The sequence below is a fragment of the Herpailurus yagouaroundi genome, unplaced genomic scaffold, assembly GCF_014898765.1.
Source record: "Herpailurus yagouaroundi ecotype Mexico unplaced genomic scaffold, PumYag 163, whole genome shotgun sequence".
Taxonomy (NCBI): Eukaryota; Metazoa; Chordata; class Mammalia; order Carnivora; family Felidae; genus Herpailurus; species Herpailurus yagouaroundi.
The window spans coordinates 457,168-463,470 of record NW_024412404.1 but is presented as its reverse complement, the minus strand read 5'-3'; the positions used below and the strand labels follow the sequence as shown (position 1 = coordinate 463,470).

The window sequence follows — 6,303 nt, the reverse complement described above, 5'->3', positions numbered from 1 at the left end:
GCCTAAGAAAGGTCCCAGATTAATGGGAGGAACATCTCAATGGGGTGGTCAGTCTCTAATATATTAATAACCTTCAAAAAGAATATGCAAGTTCATCTTGTTTACTTATTGAAATAAGAGCCTGAAAGGGCTGTTATGCAGTGTTTAGCAGTATTCCCATAAGCTTGCTAACTTCAAGTAAGTACTTTTCATTAACCTGAAAGTTGAAAGAAAAACTTACATGCAAGTTAACTGCAAAAACAAAAAGATAAGCACCACTTATTTCTATGCTTTCTCCATTCTAATGAGGCAATAATCCAAGAAACCACATTCTTGCCCTTATAAATCAGCTACCAACATGAATGTGATTCTTCAGCTATGAGAAAATGTATTTTGAAGGATACAGGTTAGTTAATATTGGAAATTCTTGTGTACGTTGGGAGATAACACTATTTGCCCTGATAAGGACCAGTACTTTTTTTTCCTTGATAAAGACCAGTGCGTTTTTCCTCCTTTTTATCTGGCCTTGTCAAAAATCAGTCATACATTCTTGCATTTTCCCTTTTTATCCTTCTTGCCCTTGCTAATTTGGGGGTTAATGCCAGTAACACATTTTCCTGATACAGTGGTGAATATAATATAATCCAGTATTCTTGTCCCATATGTTAAATACAATCTTGAAACAGGAAAAGTTTTTATTTAGGAACAATAAATAAAAGTTACAATGTACAGTAGCTACAAAGCAAGAATATACTAACTGTGCCAGTGAAAGTATTTGGCTTTATGACTTTGAAATCTCTTACTGTAAATCAATTCACTGGTGTTAATGTTTATACTTCAGATGGAAATATGATGGATAAAAAGAAGAGGGAAGGAAGGAAGGAAGGAAGGAAGGAAGGAAGGAAGGAAGGAAGAGGAAATTGGCAGATGGTTAGAAAAAAGAAAGAGAGAGGGAAGGAAAAAGGGGAGAAGAAACCCAGGTTGGGATTAGGGTACCTGGGAGAGTAAGCCAACTTTGAATCCTATTAAAGGAAATACAGCTAACCATGGAATTTCCAGCTACCTGTTCATTACTATTTGGAAAGCATTGCTGACATATGTAAATTTGCTCTAAGTAAAAAAGGTTCTATCCTGTGAATTCAGTGGGCTTTATGCCTGGGATACAGAGAGTTCTCAGTAAATATTTGGTAAATAAATAAGTGAACAAGGAAACATACAAGTTTCTTTTTATGTATTCATAAAACTGAAGCCTACTTGTTTAGTGAGTTGCCCAAAATCATAAAGAAAATCTTAGGTTCCTAAAGCATATTAGATGGAAAATGTAAGAAAGATAATCAATTGGGACCTAAGAGATATAGATTCTGGTTCAGGGTTTGTTTTGTCATTTCACCTCTCTGGGGCTCTAAATTGCAGAAGGAAGGGACTCAACTACATTGTTTTCTGCTGTACCTTCAATGCTTAGCACAGTATCTAGTATATACCAGATGCTCAATAAACATTTAAATACTTAACATTTCCCCATCTGTAAAATCTAGTTTCCCCAATAAAAATTAAGATGTTGATACCAAGCCTTTCTGAGTGCTTTTTCCAATTCTATGTCACTGTGAGAAAGGTTGCTTGTTCCAGTCCTCATTTCATCCTCCACTTTCCAACTTCTGCTCAAGTTGTACAGGAAGGCAAATATAGGTGAGTGAGGTTCCAACACCCTTTCTCCAATGTTATACCATCATCCTTCTGAGCTCTTATTTCTACAAGAAAAACCACAAAGATGCAATTTTAATTAAAAGCAGTGAATCAATTACTTCATTGTGTATTCTGTAAAATGAATTCCAGAATCACCACAGACCTCCCAATCTCACAACCTCAGCAGTCAAAGATTTCCCAAACTTTCACATTAGGTGGTTCTCGTCATTCTTCCCTAGAGGGGAAGCCAAGGGACATTCTTTCTCCTTGTCTTCTGGGGGGTTCAATAGCAATAAACAGGTTGGAATAAAACAGCAGCAACAATGCTTTATGTATTACAGGATAGTGTCCTTGAGAGAGATGAATTCTCCCACACTATTATAGGGAGTCTTTCCTCCTTCTTGCATAATACTGCCCTAGTGAGAAAAATAGCAGAAAATCCTGAAGCATAGGCAAGAGAATCCATAGAATTGTCAGCACAACCTTCCCGTTTGTCCAGAGAAGGAGGGGGACCCAACTTCCCAGAAGACCCACCCATGTTTCTCCTTTTTTGCGGACTCCTTTCCTGAGGAAAGAAAGCCCTGACGGTGGCTCACTCTCAGTGACTTTAGGGTAATGTATACTATTCTGAGGAGGGGCCTAGTCAAGGAGTCAAGAATTCCAATTTGACTTCTAACAAACTGTGTGACTGAAATAGTTCCTTTCCTCTCTGAGAATCAAATTCCTCAATTTTTAAAGCTTATTTGAACTTTTAAGTAGTTGTAAAATTCCTTTTTCAAAAATACCTTTCTTATTCTAGAAATAATACATAATATTGTTAAATTCTTTTAAACAAGACAAATTAAAAGAAAAAACACAATTATTCATAAATCTACCACCCAGTGATATTCACTGTTAACATTTTTGTGTATATTTTTGGATAAGACTGCTTGGGATTTTAGCATCATTGAATGTGTATCTCCTAGTGAAGGTTACCATTTAAAGTCTTCCTGAGGCTTCAGTTGTGCCAGTTGTGTCAGTTCCCTCAGTTACTGAGGGAATCCCCCTCAGTAACCATAGACTATGACAGCCTTTTGATAATTTTTTTTTAACGTTTATTTATTTTTGAGACAGAGAGAGACAGAGCATAAACGTGGGACGGGCAGAGAGAGAGGGAGACACAGAATCCGAAGCAGGCTCCAGGCTCTGAGCCATCAGCCCAGAGCCCGACGCGGGGCTCGAAGTCATGGACCGCGAGACTGTGACCTGAGCTGAAGTCGGACGCTTAACCGACTGAGCCACCCAGCCGCCCCTATGACAGCCTTTTGAATGCCCTTGGTGGTAAGTCATCTGAGTCTGCTTGTAAATATTGGAAAAGTCATTTGAAGACAAATCTGTATGATTAGAATGATCAAGGTGGGTACCTGTTTTGGAATTATTATCATTATTATCATTACTGTAAAGCTTAAAGACTATTTTTCACCTTCCTCTGGAATTTCCAAACTTTTGATGATTAAAGAAAAGAGACAGGGTAATGTATACTTCTGATGATTCAAGAAACGGGATACATTTCACTATTTTAGGGCATTTCCCAAGATGTTTTCTATGGCCCTACAGATGCTGGAGATGTTCCCTTGGAAAATAGAGTTGTGTGGTCAAAACAGTTTAGCAAAAACTACGCAATTTACTCCCTTAAAGACTCACAGTGCATATTTAATATATTAAAGTCTCTGAGATTCCTCTGCTAATAAACCCCTTTAATTTTCATTAACTGTGTTTCCTAAACGTATTCGAGTTCAAAACACTTACTTGGGAATTTCACATTAGTTTGCCCATCAGTCAGTCATGACAGATAGTATAGTTTGGAGAGCAAGCATGCAGATTTCTATGGGCACATGAGCTTAACCTCTCAGAACCTGAGGCTCCTCTAAGATAAAGATTAAAATCTTACCTATATCACAGGACCTTTGCAACTAAGTGAAACAAATCATGTGAAGAACATAGAGCAATACTGGCACAAATGTTCAAATAAATGTGAGATTTTATTATTTTTGTTTGAAAGAGATGAGATGTTGAGGACAGGATGAGGATGGACAAAATTTGTGGAGGAGGGGAAGGGTAATGAACAGTGATTCCTCTTAATTATTGTAGCAAGTTCTTGTCCAGACACAGGAAACCATTTTTTGGCATTAAGGCAATCTGGCTTCCAGAGAAGCCATCCCGGTACAGAACATCTAATACATTTTTTCTAAAATATAACATTCATATTTTTAAATTCAAAGCTGAACCAGCAGGAAAGAAGAGAAAATAACAAAAAAGTACAATCCAAAGAAGGAAGCAAGTACTAGAGGCTCATTTACAAGTCTCTAGTAGCTAACAATTTGGGTTTAATGGTTTATGCTCAAGTGGCAAAAGACAAATCCTGAAACCAGTGCAATGTGGGAGGCTGTGTTATAGACCACTGTATAAATTCAGTAGCCCCTAGAAGATAATGGAATAATGGGTAAAAATAATAAAGGAATGAGTGGAGGGAATACTGTGCTGTTTTATCCTTAGTTTTATATGGAGCAAAATAAGAGAGAAAAAAATTCCCCTTATAATTTGTAATTCACAATGAGCCCACCTTCACACAGGTTTGGAGTTAGAACCCATACTATTCAAGCACTCTCAGGTTGATGGTGCCATGAAACACCCAAGAGAAGCAAAAGCCTTTTCTTTCTTGAATTAAATTTTTAAAATCTTAAAGGCAGACCTCAAAGATACCCCAGAGGGATTTTAAAAGTCTCTAAGCCTATTTGGAAACAAATAATCATTGTCATGATGTGAATATTCTACAGAATCACCCCTAAACAGACAGAAGATAATGGAATTACTAGATATCAAATATAAAATTAAGCATAAAGAACTTTACAGCAGTATTTAAGGTATGAACATTGGTAGGCCATTGGTAGGCCAGTGGAAAAAAAAAACAAATAAAATGTTTAAAGATAAAAAAATTAATAATTAAAAATGAACCTCATAGGGAAGTTTAAACATTGGTTTAGAAACAGACGAAGAGAAAATTAGTGATCTGGAAAATAGATTTGAAAAATTACACAGAATGAAGCACTTTGAAAGAGAACCCAACAACTCAATAATGAGAGATTTTAATGTACATTTCTTAGTAATCGGTAAAGAAGCAAATGAAAAATTGGTAAATCTATAGAATAATTTACTGAATAATCCATCAGTTTGGATTTTTGATGCCTGGGAGGGATAGCATCATCAGATGCCATTCAGCCCATAGTGGGAACTATTTTACCTGTTTTTCCCCTGTGATAGTTAGCTTAACATGACTCTAGGGAAGGAGATTTTAAACCTCCTTTGTTCAAGAAGCCTCACTTTGTTCAAGAAGTCTTCCCACAAAACTCTCCTGGAATTAAGTATACCAGTAAGACATGTCTCTGTGACTTCTTGTTAATGTTTGTAATTTTGCATAAGTTCAGTTGTTTTTTTCTTTTATTTCTATTTGGCTTTCAATGTAATACATGCACATTATAAGCCAATGTGTGAAAATATATATAAGGCCCCCACCCAAAACAAAAAGAAAAAAAGAAAATTAAAATGATCCACGAACACATTATTCAGAGGTAAGCATTATTAGTATTTTATTATATTCTTGTCATTTTTCTATGTGTAATCTTGTTCACTCACTGTTTAACACTTATCACATGGCTCACACTTCATTTAAGCAGCATGGAGGTAGCAGTAGTGAAAAGTAAAGTCTCTGTCCTCTTGGCACTTACATTTTTTTCTGTACTTCCATATATGAAATATGCATATTTTCAATTTAAAAACAAATGAAGATAAAAGACCAGATGAGATACTTAGTAATTATTCATGTTATTCTATCCCTTATTTCCTCAGTGAGGAACTAGATAGCTGTAATCATGGTATTCTTCATATCACCAGGCAGAGTATGGTAGATGCAAAAGTTAAGAGGGTCAAAGGGAGCAGGGAAAAGGCAAAAGGCAATTGGGATCATGGGTCTCTCTCAATTTGGGGCAGGTCTTAGTGTATTGGCAAACCTAATGTATTGGAGGGGCACAGGAAGAACGGACTTGTAGTGTTTGCTAATTTCCATGGTACAAATACTCCCATGTATCCAATTTAAAGCTTTCATGTTTTAGAAAACATACTTATTACTAACCTTCAAGAGCTAGTACAAACCAGCTCCAGCACAAAATGCCTGGCCCTGATAGAACCCTTACATCCTCTGTCTCTTAGTTCTGGTGGTGCCCTGGAGAATGGAACCTTCTCTCAGCAGGAAGAAAAGAAAGAAGGCTGGGATGCTAGAGATCAACCTCACCAAATCCTCCTTTTGGTCTAATCCACTTTGCTTTTTGGAATCCTGTTCTGCTCCCTGGCTAATCAGGGGCTTTGCCTAGAACAAATGGAAGACCTACTATATACCTACTATGGTATTGTGTGGAACACAGAAAACGCACAGTTGTGATCCTCACTCTCCACCAGCTCACCTTATAGTGGAGTAGGGAATCAGAAATATTGCTTAGTGATTATTTAAAAATGCAGAGAAAATGAACCCACTTGGAGATATGATTATTTCCAAAAGTTCAGATGCAGTATAATGAGGTCTCTTACATCAGACATGTGACATGAGAG

At 36.8% G+C, this 6,303-nt stretch overlaps 1 long non-coding RNA gene across 1 annotated transcript in view; it reads right to left on the bottom strand.

Annotated features, from left to right (window-relative positions):
• Positions 1–295: 295 nt before the first annotated feature.
• Positions 296–6,303, bottom strand: part of LOC121036655 (uncharacterized) — a 28,280-nt gene continuing 22,272 nt past the window's right edge. The window contains exon 4 of the long non-coding RNA XR_005793424.1: positions 296–1,727. This is a non-coding gene — a long non-coding RNA (uncharacterized LOC121036655). The remainder of the gene's footprint in view (positions 1,728–6,303) is intronic.